The 19,894-nt window shown below is 36.3% G+C and overlaps 1 long non-coding RNA gene across 1 annotated transcript in view; it reads right to left on the bottom strand.

Moving 5' to 3' along the window:
* Positions 1-272: 272 nt before the first annotated feature.
* The window catches only part of LOC103554137 (uncharacterized), a 90,134-nt gene continuing 70,512 nt past the window's right edge, over positions 273-19,894 (bottom strand). The window contains exons 4-6 of the long non-coding RNA XR_011537689.1: positions 6,431-6,498; positions 4,675-4,837; positions 273-1,928 (exon numbers count right to left, since the gene is read on the bottom strand). This is a non-coding gene — a long non-coding RNA (uncharacterized lncRNA). The remainder of the gene's footprint in view (positions 1,929-4,674; positions 4,838-6,430; positions 6,499-19,894) is intronic.

Here is a 19,894-nt window from a genome sequence, read left to right as displayed (position 1 = left end):
ATTCCTGCTGGGGAGGGACTGGGGCTACAGGGGTAGTTGCTCACCTGGGGTCAGTCTGCAACTAGAGGGGAGACTGAATGTGAAAAACAAGCATGAAACAAATAGACAGCAAAGAGTCTGAGGCAGCAAAGAACACAGGGGACAGAAGAAGGTATTGAAAACGTGTTACTACTATGGGAGAGATTCATGACTCCACGAGGATGAAGAGTGAGAAGAAGTGGGTCTAGGGGAAAAGAGGAGGAGTCTGCTGCAAATTTTACACAATAACATTATTAATAGCGAATATCAGCTAACATTTATTGAGCATTTACTATGTGCCAGATATCTTGCTAGGTACTTTTCATAGTTAACCTCATTTAACCCTTATAATAACCTTATAAGGTTGGTACTATTATTTCTGCAACCATAGAAATAAGTGAACTGAAGATCAGAAAATTTCAATAATTTGCCTAAAGCCACAGAGTTATTAAGAGAAGCTACCCTTTCAGTGTGTGTCCAGAGTCATAACTGCCCAGGTTCTATTTCCTAAATTAAAATGACGAGGAAGAAACCAATGGACTTTCTTTTACTAGGAACTATAAAGAGACTTCAGTCTCTTCACACTTGCTCAAATTTGAGATTTCAGGAAGAATCTCATTCCATTTTCATATTTCTCTCTCTAATTTAGTTCCTATCAGCTACTTAGACGAACTCTAACCCTAATGGTACTTGTGTAGGATGAAGCACTCAGAGATGTAGAACTGGTCACAAGGAATTGTTGGCTCGTACTTGCTCAGTCTGAACCCCAGAATCTTGATCCTGGTAGAGTCAGATAGGGGCTGCCATATTCTATGGACTTTTATAACACAGAAAATTATAAAGACAAGAAAAAAATTGCTTAAAAGGCTAACTTTACTCTTTGAAGGAGAAGTATGCATAGTTTCCTCTTTATTCTTAAATAATACATTTAAGAAAGTCTATTTTGCTTCAGATAACTATTACAGAGCCTTAAACTTTGTAAATTTATTTGTTTTTAATATTGATTATTTTAAAAATTGATTTCTGTAGAAGATATTACTTCTTAAATATCCTCATCCCCCAGCAGCACAAACATTGGGTGCCAGTCATTCAATGCCTCCAATATGTGGGCTAGCCAGGCTTAGCAAAACGTTTGCTGCAGCTACCTAGGTTCCCTTTTTGGTTGGTTGGTTGGTTGGTTCACTCTGTGATTCAGCAGCAGGAAAACTTCTTTAGTTTGGCATAAAGAAAAGAACTGGTGAGTTGTCACAAAAAGTTATTGATTCCGTGTTATTCCTAAACTTCACTGATAATCTGTTTTCTTCCCACGATTTCACAACCCAAAGTTTTGTTTTGTAATTATGTCAGGCCAATTGTGTGTTAGAGATGCTTTAGCATGGCCTAGAGCAGAGACAGCAAATGAGGTTCATTAACTGAGCCAATATTAGACATTTCGGATAACTACCTAGCCCAGCCTCAAGAGAAAATAAGTGGAAAAATCTCTAATTATGTCTGTCATGGTTGTAGGAGAGGGAAAGGCAACTTGAATGTATTACCATTTCTGAAAGACATTTGGAATATGTTAATATTAACATATCAAGCCCATTTGCCTTATTTTTTTGCTTTTATATCTCATTTTTATACTAACAGAACTTTAAAGTTATATTTTATATATGCTTATCTTGTAATGTAGTTTGAAATTTGAATTCGACAACAAAAACAAGCACAGGAAAAAAAGAAACCTTATACTTTTAGAAAAATGGAAGTTAAGGAAATGTCGGGTCACGTGTCTGCACCAGTCTTCGGCTGTGCTCCCTGCTGTTAATAGAAGGTGTCAAAGACAATTAGCGTCCTACTGAAGGAGGCTGATTCCTGACTTGTCTGTCAGCCACAGCCGTGTGCTGTACAAACTTCCCTGGTTCTTCCAATTCCTGAAAAAGAAAGAAAGAGATACCCATTTGATGGGCACAACGGAAATCCTCACCAACAACAGGAGTGAGAACGGGGTGCCATCTGCCTTTTCCAACTGTTGATCTATCCCCTTCTGATTTCAATGGAATCTCATCTCCTTTGGGGGAATAATCTTTTCTTATCCCTTTTTTCATTCTCCTTGAACATCCTCATTGGCACTGATGCTAGGTCTTGCTATGGAATTATGTATTTACGTATTACATTGATAAATGTGTGATAGGCAGTATGAACCTATGCAAAACCAACACAGTCTGTTATAGGCTCTTAGATGGAAATCACTAAGGCAATTAATATTAAATCAATTTGAGAAAGACATTATAATTTGCTATGCCTGTTTTTAAATTATTGTTCTTTTCTTTGGAATAAAAACAACTAAATGCTGATTAATTCTCTTATTTCATAAATGTTGTTCTCAATGAACTCATCAATAAGAAGTACCAGGAAGATCTCAAATAGTAAACATAAAATGATCTTAGAAGCAAACAACTGTTCAGTATTGAAAATATCCCAAAGGAATATTTTATTTGGTCTATAATTGAGAATAATCTTTCAACAAAGTAGGGAGATTAGACACTTCTCTGGAAAAGCATTTGCTTTGAAAATACTTCATTTTTAGTGCATTTCACATGTCTTTAACCATCAATATGATTAAATTTGGGTTTGACCTAGGGTTGTTCCTTAACATTTCTGAGTTTCAGTTTTTACATTAGTCACTATGTATCTTATAAGTTTATTGTGAGACTCAAAAGAATGCATGAATATAAAATAATGAGATGGATATAGCTTGTGGTTGACTGCACAGGCCCTACATTCAGGTAGGCCCAGCTTTAACTCAGGGCTTCCTCACTTATTAACAGCAGTCTGGTCATGCTACTTAGAGTCTTAAAATCTTATTTTCTTCACTTTCAAAATGAGAATCATAGTAGGACCTACCCAGCTGGATAGGGTAGGGTGTTTTGAGATACTGAATGTAAAATACTTAGCACGTTGCCATCTGCATAGAGTCTCTCAATCAACGCTGGCTATAGACACTCTTGTTATACAAAGGAAAGTATGAAAGTTGTTGTACTATTTTTCATTCATCTTTTCATTCTTTCATCATTCAGCAACCTTAGAAATGGTCAGCCAAACTCCAAGATTTCTTCTTTTCCGTCATTTCTGCACACTCATTTTTCAGAGCTCTGCTTACTCGTTGTCAGTTTTCTTTTCTGAATTTTGAGTGACCTACCACCTCCTCACCTCCATGTGCCTAACATGTTACATCTAAGCTCTTGGAGGCAGAGTCATGTGTTGTTTCAGTGGCCTTGGCCTAATCATCTTGTGTTCAAACAGTAACAACATCAAGAATTAGCCTCTGGGGCCAGCCTGGTGGTGTAGAGGTTAAGTTCCCACGTTCTGCTTCTGCAGTCCAGGGTTCGCGGGTTCAGATCCTGGGTGTGGACCTACATACGGCTTGTCAAGCCATGCTGTGGCAGGCGTGCCACCTATAAAGTAGAGGAAGATGGGCATGGATGTTAGCTCAGGTCCAGCCTTCCTCAGCAAAAAGAGGAGGATTGGCAGCAGATGTTAGTTCAGGGCTAATCTTCCTCAAAAAACCCACAAGAATTAGTTTCTGGAAATACATTTAGCCTCTCTAAGCCTCAATTTTTTCATATATAAAAGAAAAATTATGTTAATATCTACCCTGTAGATTTCTGTACAGTTGAAATGAGATAATAAAGCTCTTGACACAATAGTTGGTACATAGTATGTGTTTGGTAAGTGCTGGCTAATTTTATTTTTATTGTTAAACAGATCCATTTTTAGAAAGTTTCTCCTTATATTTCTTCAAAACTTGCTTACTTCTCTCATCCACTCTGGTTTTCTAGTTATTCTATGAAGCACCATTCAGCTCTTTATGTCCCTTTAGATTGGAAAGTTCTTCAAAAGGTATTTCCTAACAAAAATTTTCAAACATCACCATATATTTTGTTCTAACTATGAACAAAATATTATTTATATTAATTAAAATAGACTTTCCTCTCCAATGATCCATGATACATATATTTTTTAAAGCCATTTATCTTCCAGTCAAGAATGGATAGTCCCCAATAGCAATAATCTGCAGGGAAATACTGGTGGAAAACTATAGGACAATGGGAGAACTCTGCCTGAAGCAGGAATATTGCTCATACATGTGTTACCTCTGTATTTTAACACCTTTTCTAGGCAGTTATATTTAGAACCCCTAGAACAAAACCAGGGAAGATTTTTAAAAATAAAATGCAAGCGGGGCTGGCCCCGTGGCCAAGTGGTTAAGTTCCCGCGCTCTGCTCCAGGCAGCCCAGTGTTTCGTTGGTTCGAATCCTGGGCGCGGACATGGCACTGCTCGTCAAGTCACGCTGAGGCAGCGTCCCACATGCCACAACTAGAAGGACCCACAACGATGAATATACAACTATGTACCGGGGGCCCTTGGGAAGGAAAAAAAATTAAACAAAATCTTTAAAAAAAAAAAAATTTAAATAAATAAATAAATAAAATGCAAGCAACTTGCACCAACAGCATATTTTCCCTGGACCATGGAGGGCCTCAGCTAGAAACAATTTATCCATTTTTGAGTCATTTTTCAATTTCCACAGACTTCTGAAATACAATTGCAACTATTATCTACTTAAAATGACAATTAAAAAGAAAACAAAATGAAGAGGAAATACAGGGACATACGATTATACATGAAGATTTGTTTTTTTGCGTGCTTAATTATTGTTTCAAAGCTCCCTTGGAGAACAGCAGGAAGGTTCTTACAGAGCCCAATCTCGCAGAGATCTACTTTGTGTTTTCTTTGCATTTTCATTTCAAAAGGCCAGGAGCAGAGTGAAGCAGGTACCTAGGGAGCAAAATTTAAGGAGAAATGACTCTCATCTTGTTTCATGGAATTATAACTGATTTAGTGTCTATGGTCATTTGTGAAATCTAACTGGTAGACCTGCTATCCTCTCCTCTGGGAGAAATTAATTTCTACATAAATCTGTATCTCCTTCCAGCTTTGGTTACATTCATGTTACCAGAGGTAAGAATCGACGTGGTTGCCCTGAAAATGCCACCTCCCTCCTCCCACCCTTGTAGATCTATCAGGAGAGATATGTAGCAGTTAATCTATGCTAGTCACTCTTGCAAACACCATGCATATCTTGACTCCTTTAATTTTACAACAATCCTAAGAGTTAAGCACAATTATCGTCCCCTTTTCAGGATGAGGCACACAGAGTAAGTAACTTCCCAAGGTCATAAGGTCCATAAAGGGCAGAGTTAGGTTATAAACCCAGGCAGGCTAGTTCTGGCATCTGTGCTTTATTGTCTCTTAAAATACAACTTTAATACAATCCGTTGGGGTTTTACACTAGGTATTAATGTTGATCTCAATGTTTTCAGCTGCAGGTTTATTTTAAAATTGCATTTTGTGAATGCCGCTGTTACTTGTTTGCTGTTTCTCCTTTTCTTTTTTTTTCCTTTCCTCCATTTGTGTGTTTATTCCACTCTTGTTGGATGTCACGTGAAAACTCTTTTTTTTAACTGTGTTGAAGCGAATCCCATTTCAGGAGTTCAAACCTTCTCCTGGACTGTTTGTTCTGTGGCTTGTATTGCTTAAAACCTCAAAGGAGGTCAAAAGCAAGCACTTCCCAGAAATCATTCATACAGAAAAGGCCAGAGAGGATAGTTTAAAGACAGTTCTTGCAAAGATTTGCACAATAAAATCTTTACGTCTGGGCCAATGAAGTATGGCAAACCACGAATTTTCTTGCACATCTTTCTTTGATTCCATTTATTGGAGAACTACAAAGAAAAATGTTGTTAGGATTAATTGAGAATCTTTCCAAATTTTCTTAAAGGCAAGGGAAAAGCATTAGCAGGACATTATAACAACCCATGAAATGTGCACTTGTGTGTTTATTCATTCATTCAACCAATACTTGTTTCTATAAACAAACAACGGTTTGAATTTTGGCTCATTGCTTATTAGCTGTGTGATCTTGGACAAGTTGCTTTACAATTTAAGTTTCTATAAAATAAGAATAGTACCTCACTTCAAAGAATACTGGGGTTGTTTAATGAGGAAATGCATACATGGCTGGAGGCCTGGTACATAGTAAGTTAATAAAATTTGTCTTCTCATCTTTTATCTCTTTCTCTTCTAAGCTACTCAGAATTTTACTGCCATATGACTAATACTATGCCACAAAGTCCACCCATATTGTATTAGTTATCTATTGTTGCATAACAAATAGTCCCAAAACTTGTCACCTTCAACACAACAAAAATTTATTATTCACACAGTTTCTGAGCGTGAGGAACCGGTAAGGAATTTTCCTGCATGGTTACGTTCAGGATCTCTCAAGGGGTTGCAGTCAAGCTGTTGAGTAGGGCTGTAGTATCTGAAGACTGGACTGTGGCTGGGCGATCTGCTTCCAAGCTTACTCACCTAGTTATTTGCAGGACGCTTCAGTTCTTCTTCACATGTGCCTCTTTATAAGACTGCTCATGACATGGCTTCCCCAAGAATGAGTGATGAGAAAGGGAGACAGAGAAGAGAAAGAGAGACAAAGAACAAGATAGAAGTCATATTATGTTTTATAACCTAATCTTGGAAGCAGCCATATCCATCCGCCATATTCTATTGGTCACCCAGGCAAACTGGTACAATATGGAAGGGTACTACAAAAGTGTGCAGATACCAGAAAACTGGAATCACTGTGGGCTATCTTAGAGGCTGGTTGTCACAATTAGTTCCCCTACTAACAAAAATTTTAAAAATCTCCTTGTTTTCTGAGTTCAGTTGGAATTTTCTATTCTTTCTTCCCATCATTTTGACAAAGGTTCTTGAGACCACTTCCTCTGTCCCCTCACAGTCCTACCTGGTCTTGTTTCCCATGACTCTCATCTATAGGCTGCATGTTGGTTCCTAAGCAAACCACCCAGACCACACAGCTTCATGATTTTGCTTACTACATACATTTTTTTCTGCTAAACTTCACTATTCTTCCTTTCCCAGGAATTGAAACTCTTCCTACCATTCAAAGTCCATTCTAAATTCGATCCTTTCTGGGAAAATTTTCTTTTTCTTACAATGGATGCTTTCTCTTTTTCTGAACACTGATTGGCCTCTCTGTAAACTTCTTGTATGGCAATCACCTTAAGCTGTCTAATATTTTGATATGTATAATATCCTCTAATGCTCATAAGTTGATGATGTGAGGTCATGAGACCTACTCATCTTTGAACCCTCTTCAGTGTATAGCACAGTGTGCAGTAGATAAAATATACACATCAAATATTTGGTCTAGTTAAACTGAATCACTTAATCATGGATGCTGCTGTGGAAAGAGTAATAAAGGAAGGGCAGTAGCATGACTTTCAGTGTGATTCCATTTTTCAAACTGTTGTCATTTCCATTACTTTTGCTAACAGATAGATAGGTAGTAGGCTCATTAGGTTAATTTAAAAGACGTGGCTTTGGTTATAATTTTGAATGGACATCAGTACATTTTATTGTGAATAATTGCATTGAAATGTCATTTCATGGTATGTACTTAGGCAGAGAAATTTTCATTGAAGGCAATGAAAAGCAGATAATAGCATCAATCCTCTTTTATTCTCCCCGGCATATTTTCTAAGTATAGCTATCGATAGGACAGATCAGTATATTGAAAAAATTTCCCCGTATTTAGGACCACTCTATTAGAAGGAAAGCCAAGCTCAAAGAAACTGTAAGATAAATTTCAGTTTTATAGGTTTCTTTCAAAAAAAGGCTAACATAAAAACAAAACCAGGTACAACCTTTTGAGAATTGTTGAGTTTCAATGAGCCCATAATGTGATAGGCATGCCAGGGTAAGGTGATCAGCTATTGCTTCCTCGTTTTCCACTTTCTGATTTTAATGCTTTTATAATTGAATAAGCATATAATAGACTATCAAATATCATTTTATACTGATCTCTAGAGAAAAACAATAGCAGTAGATAGTATTAGGAAAATGCTGTATTTCATATGCTGCTTTAATTTTATAGAATTTGGTCTCCAGTTTCAGGCAAAAATTTAATAAAGCTATTATTGTGGGGAAATGCAGCTTAGATATTTCAAAATATAATGTAGTGTACATTTCTGAAGCTTATGCCATCGTTTAACCAAAAAGGAGAAAATAATTTTCATATTTAATGAAGGCTTACCTTTATTTTATAGAATGTTTACAAACTAGTGTGCACACTGCACTGTAGCAACAAAACAAAAATCTAGGAAGTTCTTTCTTTACCAAACTCTTGACAATTTTTCCCAGTATTTTCTGTATACAACTGTTTCCTCCCTCTGATTGCTAAGTCAGACTGAAATGGATGTTTCAGGCGATCCCCTCAGTGGCATTTGACCTCAGGGAATTGCCAGGGTCTGTCTCTGTGCTTCCTCTAGTGATGAGAGGAGCTGCTCTAAGCCAGACATTTCGCATATGTTGTCTCATTTAATTTTGTTCTCATAATACCTGCATGGGCAAGTATAATTACGACTACATCTAAGATAACAAAATTGAGTATTATATTAGATTACCAAAATTAAAAATAATATCTCATGTGGACAAAGGAACCGACATGATAGATACTAATGAAGAAGTGAAAGAAAGTGGCTCCTTCCCTAACTGTATTTAATTTATATTGGTTTTGTAACTTTTGTGTTGAAACTGAATCCTTCCTTGAAATTTAAGAAATAACGCCAGTGAAGAATAGTATTGGGGGATTTTCAATGGGCTAGATATTATTAATCTATTATTGTACACAATAATAATAAAAATACATTTTTATTACTATTTTATAGATGAAGAAACTGTGGCTTAAAGGAGCCAAATATTCTGCCCAAAGGCACATTAGTATATGGCAGACTCAGACTTTAAACCAATGATCACATGACTGTGAACCTTGTTCTCTTTTCTGACTATAATCTACTTTCTCTCTCTCATAATAACGTATTTCTTTAACACAATACTTTCAACTTTTGAAAATACAATCCCAGCAGCATTACAACTAAAACATTGATTTAAACTATGATTTTAGTAATAGTGAAATGTACAAATGAGAAAGTGAAAGTAACTCATATATTTGCTAGCTCTTATTTAAATAAATACAGATTTTCAGATGTATAGCCTTTTCTATTTATATATAATTGAATTCATTTTGTAAATACAATTGTATATCCTGCCTTTTCAGTCTTATTTATTTTACTGTGAGCATTTCCCCATGACTTTTCATTTCATCTGATATTTAAAAACACTCCGTGAAGAGGTTAGAGAGAATTGGCATTCCGTCTTAGGAATGAAGACCTGAGTATATTGTTTAATAAATTCTCAAAGTCATACAGCTTGCTATTGGCAGAGCCTCAACCGGAACCCAAGTCTCCTGCATGCTAACCTTAATTTATCTCCACTAGGCTACCCAGCTTTAATTGAACTCTTTCTCTGATATGTTTAGCCTAAAATGACACCTCTAAATTGAGTACTTTTTTATTTCAAAGATTTTCTAGTAAAAATTCTACTGGAGTAAAACAGTACTTTCCTTTCATCAGGAGAGATTAAAGACAAAAAATATGAATATAGTTTTAAAGTCCAAGATTCTAAGCATTTGATTCAAACAAATTGCTTTGCTTTTGACGTGTGGAAATTTTACATTTTGAGAGGAGTGGGTCATGACTGAATAGGAATTTAAAGGATTGCTGTTCTTTAAGACACTCTTCCTAATCTGCTTTCTTATGTTGAGCTACTTTCTTGAAACCGTAAGATCAAAGAAAGACATAATAGCATTGGGCGACTTGGTGGACAATGGAGCTCTATTTGTAGAGGTAATATTAAGAAATTCATTTTAAAATGCTCAGTCCCAATAATGCTGAGCATCCCTTAAAAGGTTTTTGAGAGAATCATTACTGAGTTCTCGCGTTTGTTTTCTATGAGATTCCCCTATTAGATAACCTATTACATAATTAGTTTAGATAGTTACACAGGAGTGACATTTGTAAACATGGTCATGAAAATCCCCAAGTGACTTGTGCATTGTCATGAAAGGCTTTATTAAAAGGTCATTAACTATTCGTGGACATGAGAATAACAACATGTCCACACATGGATGGATTACAAGAAGTAGCAGATAACAGCTTTCTAAGGTGCAATGAACCTCTTGGCCGGTTCTACATACAACTCAGCCCCAGGTACACTTATTAAACCTATGTGACAGCCAAAGAATCCAAAAGCCACGCACGAGAAAGGTTTCTCTCTAAAATAAATCTATTTTAATGATCTAGTAGATGGTCCAAGGCAGTGAACACTGATTTGGTTATAGTAAATTCTCTACTCTAAATCTTCCGTGTAGAAAATATTTCTGAGATTTTCATGTTTACTTTCTCTAAAGCCTACGGTGCATTTTACAGTTGAGGTTTGGAAGGAAAGAGGACTGAGTTATATGTAACTGTTATCTAAACCTTCAATAGCTCTGTTATTCAACTCCAAATGTAGCATCTTCTTTTATCATCTGCCAAAACCATACTTAAAGTCCTTCCTAAAAACTAAATAGAATACTCAGTCAAATGTGCTGAATGGTTTCCATTTTCCTCTTTTAGACCCAGAATTGTTCTTTTTCAGACCGTTAATTTTATGCAGAAAATAACAATAATGGTTTACATTTGTTTATATAATATACTTAAGCACTGTTAAACTCTTCTGCATGGATATCCTCATTTCATAGTCATACAGATCCAATAATGCAGCTGCTATTATTATGATCATCTTTATTTTAATTAATTAATTTATTTTTTTGCTGGGGAAGATTCACCCTGAGCTAACATCTGCTGCCAATCTTCCTCTTTTTGTATGTGAGCCACCACCACAGCATGGCCACTGACAGATGAGTGGTGTAGGTCCATGCCTGGGAATAGAACCTGGGCTGTCAAAGAAGAGCATGCTGAACGTAACCACTAGGCCACTGGGCCTGGCTCTCAACTTCATTTTCTTAATCAGAAATTGCAACTTAAAGATGTTAAGCATGTTGCCTAATGGGTGCCAGTCCCATGGCTTAGTGGTTAAAATTCCACGAGCTCCACTTAGGCAGCCCGTTTCACAGGTTCAGATGCTGGATGCGGACCTACTCCACTCATCAGCCGTGCCGTGGAGGCATCCCACATACTGTATAGAGGAAGATTGGCATAGATGTTATCTCAGGGCAAATCTTCCTCACGAAAAAAAAAAAGAAGAGAATCTTGCTTAAGGTCATATAACTCGAAAAGAATAGAGCTGAGTTCAGAAACTAGATAGTCTGACACGAAAGCTAGTAATATTAAAATATGAGTACACATATGCCTTTTTCCCAGGTAAACTGGTTATGTATACAATTCCTAAAGATTCATAAAATTTTATCGAACATAAAATACACATCTACACACATATTTAACTGATGGATATCTATACACTTCAGGTTGGCATATCAAAAGTCTTCTTACATAAGAAAAGGCTGGAGGGGCCATCCCGGTGGAACAGCAGTTAAGTGCACACATTCTGCTTCAGTGGCCCAGGGTTCACCGGTTCAGATTCCAGCTGTGGACGTGGCACCACTTGGCACACCATGCTGTGGCAGGAATCCCACATATAAAATCGAGGAAGATGGGCATGGATGTTAGCTCAGGGCCAGTCTTCCTCAGCAAAAAGAAGAGGATTGGCAGCAGTTAGCTCAGGGCCAATCTTCCTCAAAAAAAAAAAAAAGGAGAAAAGACTGGATACAACAGAAAGCAATAAAGAGTTAATTTTGTCTTCCACCATAGCCCTTTAACTCAAGTCTGCTGGATCCCTTTAGTGAATATCTTACATCCTAAACTCCACCTCAGTATCTCCTTCTGAAGAACTCAACCATTTAAGGTGAGTAATGAGCTGAGGATGGCAGAGCTGATTAGGCCATCTCTTACCAAATCCTTCTCTTTAATCTCTGTGATAAGCAAACATCTAAAGCTTTGCTAATGACTTCCACCTCCTGTTATTCACCCTTGTGTAACTCATCCACATTGAGTGTGAGCTGAGCCTAGTAACTTTGTTTAACCAACAGAACATGGCAAAGTTGGCATATCACATCTGTGATTAGGTTGCAAAGGATTGTGACTTCATCTTGCTACCAGACTCTTTTGCCTTCTTGACTTGTACACACAAGCTACCATGTTGGAGAAACCCACAAAGCATGAAACTTTGGGCAGTCTCCAGTCCATAGCCAATGAGAAACAGAGGCCCTTGGTTCAACAGCCTCCAAGGAACTGAATCCTGCTGACAATCTTTGGGACTTGGAAGGGAATTCTTTCCCAGTTGAGCTTTGGGTTCACTATAGTGCAGCCACCACCTTGATGCAGCCTATGAGAGACCCTGAAGAAGTTCCCAGATTTCTGATCTGCAGAAAATGTGAGATAATAGATGTTAGTTGTGTAGCTCTAAATTTTGTGGTAATTTGTTAAGCTGCTATATATAACTAATACAACAAATTTATATGTATGTGTATGTGACTCTGTGCCTTTGTATGTTTATGGTGATAGGTGTGATGGAGATGGAGAGGCCTATTGTCACTGTTGATCTTGGCATTTGATTATCAGGGCAGTCCATAGAGAATAGGCGACCTCTCATTTTACTATACCAAAGATCTCATTATGGGGGCAGGCCTGGTGGTGCAGTGGTTAAGTTTGAATGTTCTGCTTCGGTGGCTGGGGTTCACCAGTTCAGATCCCGGGTGCAGACCTATGCACTGCTTGTCAAGCCATGCTGTAGCAGGCATCCACATATAAAGTAGAGGAAGATGGGCACAGATATTAGCTCAGGGCTAGTCTTCCTCAGCAAAAAGAGGAGGATTGGTCGCTGATGTTAGCTCAGGGCTAATCTTCTTCTTCTTCAAAAAAGATCTCCTTATGTTTAGATGAGCTAATCTAAATTTTCTATGCTGTGAATTCCTACATTGTAAAGGAGAATTCTAGTGCTTTCTCGGTCCCTCATAGGCTTTATAGCAACTAAGCAAAGTGCTTTTTGATTAGAGGAAGAGTTCTGCCACTGTAATCCACAAAGATCATGAGGAAATAAACTCTAAGAACAAAGATAATTTAGCATAATTGAGCCACCTGGCCAACAGCTGGATGTGTGTCTCTCAAATACTTTCCTGAAATAATTAAGAGGGTACATGCTGAAGAGAAGAAGATACACCACTTTTAAATGATGCAGAAATGATGCTAAATTCTATCTTTGGACAACCCATCTATTTTACAGTCTTAAATGGAAAGAAAGATGAGCATCACGGCCTTTTATATCCAGAGGGCTTTGTGTTGGTGATCCTGGATAGCTCCAAAATTTTCTAACTGTGATCAAGGAGCCCAATGGGAGCACTTGACTATGTCATAACCTAGGTGATGGAGCACAATTAGTTCTTTGGCCAAACTGTAAGTATATAGTCAGTCTTTGCCAGTCTTGTCTTAATTCCACATTGCCTAAGTGTATCTCGCCCACAGGTTAGCAGACACTATTACGCAAGCTATTTCTCATTCTTTTTCAGGCTGATACAGTTCCTTCTGTTAGTATTTCTTCCAATATTGACTCTTGCATTATACCAAATTTGAAATTAAATGTAAATCTTGAGATCTAATGTAATCTATTCCTATTCGTTTAGCTTATGATCACACTTGGAAAGTCATTGTTTCCTGTGCTTCCTAATGTAGTGGACGTATTTTTAACAATTTCTTTACAGTTGTGAGAGAAGAAATTGTCAAAGCAACAAATTTGGAGAGGTGATGTTTCTGCTTTTGGGGAGGATACATCACCCTCTTTGACCAGGTGACACACAAAAGACTTGGTTAAGTAAAAATAGGGGGACCATGCGTACTTGTTTTTGCTCATTTCCATCTGTTACTCCACAAAAATTGTTAAAAGATCCCATTTCACACCTAAATATGTTTGGTTTGGAGGACAAATTGCATAGTCATCCTAGAATAAATCAATCTGAGGACAGCGTGAGAATCACTATCTCTTATTCAAGTACCATAAAGGATAAAGTTGTAATGAAACCAAATACTCAAACATTTATTTGTATATGAATTAACTCATATATCAATTAAATTACAGATTTAATAAATATTTTATTAAATCTTTATAAGCCAAACACTCTGTCAGGCATTTGCTAATTACTAGTAATATACTTACTAGAAGGAAGATGGCAATGGCAGTATAGTTTTTACTCACTGAATACCTATATACTATGTGCTCTAGAGAGGACATCTAGATATCAGAATGAAAAACAAATGAAAAACACTTACAACAGAACAAGGTCACAAGGTATCCACTCCAAATTAAAAATAAAAATAAAAATAACTGCAAAGTTAGCATGGTATCTGCATCTATTTAGAAGAAATTGGAGGAAACAGCAGGGAGTCTAGAGATCCTGAGAACTGGGAAGCCCCAAATAACTGATAAGGTTATTGCTAGAAGGTTATGCAGGCTAACTGGAGAAAATCAACTAAAACTGGAGGGGTGGGAGTGTTTGCCTTCTTCAATAGCAAGTGATATAACAAAGGTACACAGTAATATTGAAGACTAGAGACACTCTCCCCTATGAACTCTCTAAACTGCCCCACCAATGATGCTTTCTGGTTCTTTTCCAGGGTCCAAACTGAAAAGAAATTATTGGGGATAGAATTGAATTGAGTATATAGGGCAAAGGAGATGATGGAGAAATAAGATTCAAATAAAAGCAGGAGAACAGAACAGAGTCAAGGAATCTCAAAAGCAAGAGAACCATTGTTTGTTTTTATAAGAAAACAACAGAAGAGAGAGCTCTGCTCAGAAAGTTACTCTAAATCAAAACTTTTTCTAAAGTTCGTAAAATTAACTGCAATATGAAAATCAAATATAATATCAGATTATCACAATAAAAAAAGAATACAGAAAATAAAAGTATGCTAGAAAGACATACCCAGAGTATACATCAAAACTGCAATTTTTATCTCAAAACAAATCAGACACATTAAAAATAATATAAAACGTAAGCATAACTCACAATGCCTTCAGAAAAATAGGAGACAAGGTAAACCAAAATTAAAATGAAATTAAGAAACAGATTTTTTAAAAAGTATTTAAGAGAAATTGATAAAAATCAAAGGTTGGAAAAAGATATCCAACATATGGATAATAGGAGTCCCTGAAGAAGAAAAACAACTTCATTAGCAGAAAAAACTAAAACTTTTAAAGTTTCTTTAAAAAAAATGGAAACTGTCTGAGAAATGAGCACATCATGTACTTGACAATAGTAACACAGAGAATCAATACCAACTGCAAGACAAACCGCTGAAATGTAAAATATAATTTTTTAAATCACTAGCTGAAATAGCTAGTTCTTTATAAGGGAAAGAAAATTAAATTATAATTAGTCCTTTCTAGTATCGATGCTTTAGGTCAGAGAAATATGGAGTGAATATTTAAATAATACACTCAAGGGAAGGAAATGTAATAAAGCCACTCTGAGGTCAAGTGGTAAATAATTCTGGAAGGAGATACCAGCAAGTATCTCTATTACACAAACACAAGCATGCATATGTATGTGCAGAAATGGACACACACAAATGCATGCATGTATACATGGACACACACATCACACACTGAACAAAGAGTTAACACAGTATTTTAATGACTGAAATGAAGCTACTGTTTGGGCACAGAAAACTTGATCCTTTTGCAAAAAGAAATCCAAATGCCAATTTTACTCCTTCTGTATGTTATCCATGGTTCAATTTGCAATAAAGAATTTATAACTTGAGGAAGAACTCATTGGCAAAGTTGGAAAAATTTAATCTTTGAAAAGGATGATGATTAAAATTTATTGAAATCCATCAAATAGGTTTAAATGCATGAGTTCATAACGATATTTTTTTAAAAAACTAATTTGAAAGATTATTAAGAAACAATTCTTTACCTTGACAACTGGTAAATAAAAGGAAAGAATCAAACATTTATTTTCCCTTTCTTAGATGGTATCACTGGGTAATCAGCTGGTAGATTAGGAGAACTGTCTCTTTACATTCGCTAAGTGAGAAAGAGTTAGAATGTCATCAGTGAGAGTGATTATTTCAATATAAGCGACTCTTCAGAAAAGCCAAAAGATTTTTTGGTGACCTAGTGACTAAGTTCTTTGTTTTTAACGATGTGTTTTGATGTCGTTTAAGAACCAGATGATACTACACTCTGGTTAAGAGAATGGTTTCAAAGAATAAACGATACCATGACTTTGCCAAGAATATTTCTATCAGGAAAGAAGATGTTAATTTTGATGAAGGGGGTGATTGCAGACATGTAGATTCATTCATGCTCAGTCACTTCAAACAGACCAATCAATAATTATTTTGATTCACTGGGGAAATAATACTACTAGAAATAATTAAATGCATTTGGAACCAGAAGAGGAATTTGTATTATCACTTCCCATACCGGAAATAAGAAGACTGGAAAACATCATGAATCATGCTGTCTCTGAGCACAGAATTTACATTTTAGAGGTGACAATAAACTGCTTTGGTACTAATTGTTTCACTTTGTGTTTGCCAAAATCTCTAACATGTTTATACAATAAATTATTCTTCATTTCTTGCCTTTATGTACTTCTTTGGTCAAAAAAATACAAAATGGGTGTTTTGTAAAAAAAACAAAATTTTTCACTTTGAACCAAAACTTGTTATTATAACATCTTAAAACCTATTTTCTATAATTTCCAATATTCTATTTTTCTCTATTGTCACTGAATCATCAATATAGCTGGCAATTCATATCATGAAGGGTCTAAAAATAAATATTTTGGTTAAAGTCCAAAGTATCAGACATTCAAAGGAAGATATGTAGTACAAAATAATTAATAAAATTATCAGAATTAGCTTTTAGCAAGGTTTGACAAGACATTATTAGGTGTTCATCCAACTCCATTACATTTTTTTTTTTCTGGGAACACAGCGAGGCTGTATTTCCAGCTTCTTTTATAGTTAAATTTTAAATTTTATCTGGGTTTTCCAGAAAGATATAGGTAGAAGTCTCCCATCTTCTTTCAAGCTTGGCCCTTCAAACATCCCACATGATTCTAAGTTCTTTCTTTAAATTTCTTATCAAAATTTAGAGAGATGTGTCCCTAATGATGGAGCTACTCTAAGATGGAGGAGCCCATTCAGGCTAGTTATGGAATGACTGTATGAAGCAATTTCCCATTTCCTCAAAACCACCAGCTATAAACTATTATCTATCATGAAGAATACATAGACTTTTTATGTGAAGCCGTAACCACTGATAACTAATTTGTTTTCAACCTGAGCCTCATGTGTGCTGACCATTACAGAAGAAATACCTTGGCAATATGCCAAATCTTAGAGACATGCCCTCTGAAGATTGATTTAACTAAGTTTGTTGGTTTTAGTTATTATGTTATTTCTTTTGAAATCCTGTCTATCTTTAAAAAGATCACAGTTGAGAGCCGTCACTTAGCACATGCTAACTTGGTGGATTGGATTTGCTAAGCTGAGTTCAAACTCAGTGCTTCCAGATTTCTATTCTTTATAGATTTAAGCTTCTTAACATGAGTTGATCTGAATAGCGTTTCTACACAATAAATCATCCCAAACTTAGTTGTGTAAAAACAAACAAACATTGTATTTGTTCATGGGTTCTTTTGGTTGGAAATTTAGAAAGTGCAGAGAGGAAGCACCTTGTTTCTGCTCCAAGATTCCTCTGCTGAGAAGGCTAAGAGCCTGGAGGTGACTCAGTGTCTCTCAGTTGGAGTCATGTAAAGATTGGTTATTCTTACATCTGGCATCAGGACCATGAGAACTCAAAGACTAGGACTGCTAACCACAGAACCCACTACACATGGCCTGTTCACGGTGGATTGACTTTCTCACACTATGATGGCCTTTGGTTAGACAGACTTCTTACATGGCTGCTCAGGGCCTCAAGCACTAGTGTTCTAGCCAAGAAGATGAAAAATGTATCAACTTGTATGAGCTAGCCATGCATTGGCACTCCTGCCACATTCTCTCAGTTACAAGTGAATCACAGCAAACCCAGAATCAAAGAGAAGGAACCTTGATCCCTATCTCTAAAAGGGAGGATATCAGAAACTTGTGACCATTTATTTTAAAAGTGTCATAGTTAGGCACCCCATGGGCCTCTTGAAGCCTATGAATCACCTGAAATTATATGCAAAATGTTTTATGTATATGCATTTTCATTTTTGAGAGGGTCTAAAGTTTTCATCTAAGTTTATATCAGAATAATCAAATCTCAAGTATTTTTTTTTTTTTAGCTGCTATGTAGTTATGACATTAGTCCATGGAGAAATTTGGCTCACAGTCACTTAGTACATGAAATATTTAAAGTAGTTCCCTGAAAAGACCTGAAATGGTACTGAGATATAAATGCCTACAAATTAAAATGCAAATCAATTTAATGATAAGGGAAAATTCTTGAGAGAATGTATTCATCAGAAAGCTAGCCAAAGATGTTAGCATGTAAACTGTATATAAAATACCTGGATTAACTTACTTTTTCTACTTTGTATCTCATGCTTTAAAGCTGTTGAACATAGAGAAAATTTTTCTTCGGAAGTCAGAAGCCATTCTTGACAAAAACACTTCCACCACACTAAAATACTGGTGCCTTCTACATTTCAACATTTGTCTCTAACATTTTTGAAGACTTGGTAGTAACTCCCTTTTTATATGATTTTTAAAAAAACTACAATACTGATCCATATCTTGTGTGTCTATATATAGATTTTTAACTATGGTTGATTTGCTTTTTTAAAAATACTTTTTGAGTAAGACACAGAGAATATTGATAATGGATACTGCAGAGTTCCCTGCAGTTATCATGTTCATAATCTAGCAGTAATTGATAGGGATAAGAAATGTGACTGTTCAGATAGAAAGAGGACGTGGCGTATTTAACAAAATGGCCTGAGTCTGTGCAGCCATTCACCTGCTGCTCGTCTCTCAAGGCCTGATTGGCTTCGCTTTTAAAGTGTACTAACTGACCTAATTTTAAAGTGCAGAGAGGTGCCTACATTTGGGCTTGATGATCAAAATTAGACAATAAACTTCTAATAAAACAGTGACAGCAATAAAGGTGTGTCTCCATATCACATTTATAACATTAGATACATAGATATATTTACTTCTAATTGTTAGTTAGGAGAGGCCTCTTAGAGAACAATGGCACTGAGTTTACAAAGATAGGTAGGATTGCACAGATGAATATGAGATAGGGAAAGAGTGCTTTAGGCAGAGTGCAAGGATGGGTGAAGGCAAGGAAGTAGGTGAGAGGGGCTTGTCCTGGGTATATACAGACAATTGCAAGGAAGTAGTTATAGACTCAACAGATAGGTTGGGATCATATTATTAACGTGAATGTGAAACCACAGTCTATTTTGGCTTGCCGAACTACACTACTGAAATTGTGTGTTAAGAATATTAGCCTTGAAACAGCTTGCATTAGAACGAAGTGTGGGAGGTACCTGAAGCCCAGTAATCACACTAAAGATTGTGAGAGCTGACTCTTTTCCACTAGATCTTGGTCAGATGCTCTCTGTCCAAATCACTCAGACACTAAAGTAGATTTGAGAAAATATGTACAAATAGAGATTTTCTCTCCATTCAACAAAGGAAAAAAACTTATCCAGTCCTCCTTTGTTTGGTATTATCTTTTAAAAATTTGGTATCTTTATTATGTATGTATTATATACGTGTGTGTGTGTGTGTGTGTGTATTTCACTTCTGTTTAGCTACTCAAATTGCCAAAGGCAAGATTTAGAACTCATCTTTCTAAATAATCATTTAATCAGCAGCTTGCAGAGGCAGGCTGCTAGAGTGAAGTGAATTC

Source organism: Equus przewalskii, chromosome 1 (assembly GCF_037783145.1).
Source record: "Equus przewalskii isolate Varuska chromosome 1, EquPr2, whole genome shotgun sequence".
Taxonomy (NCBI): domain Eukaryota; kingdom Metazoa; phylum Chordata; class Mammalia; order Perissodactyla; family Equidae; genus Equus; species Equus przewalskii.
Note: the sequence above shows the minus strand (reverse complement) of the source record. Positions and strands in the feature narration are given on the sequence as shown.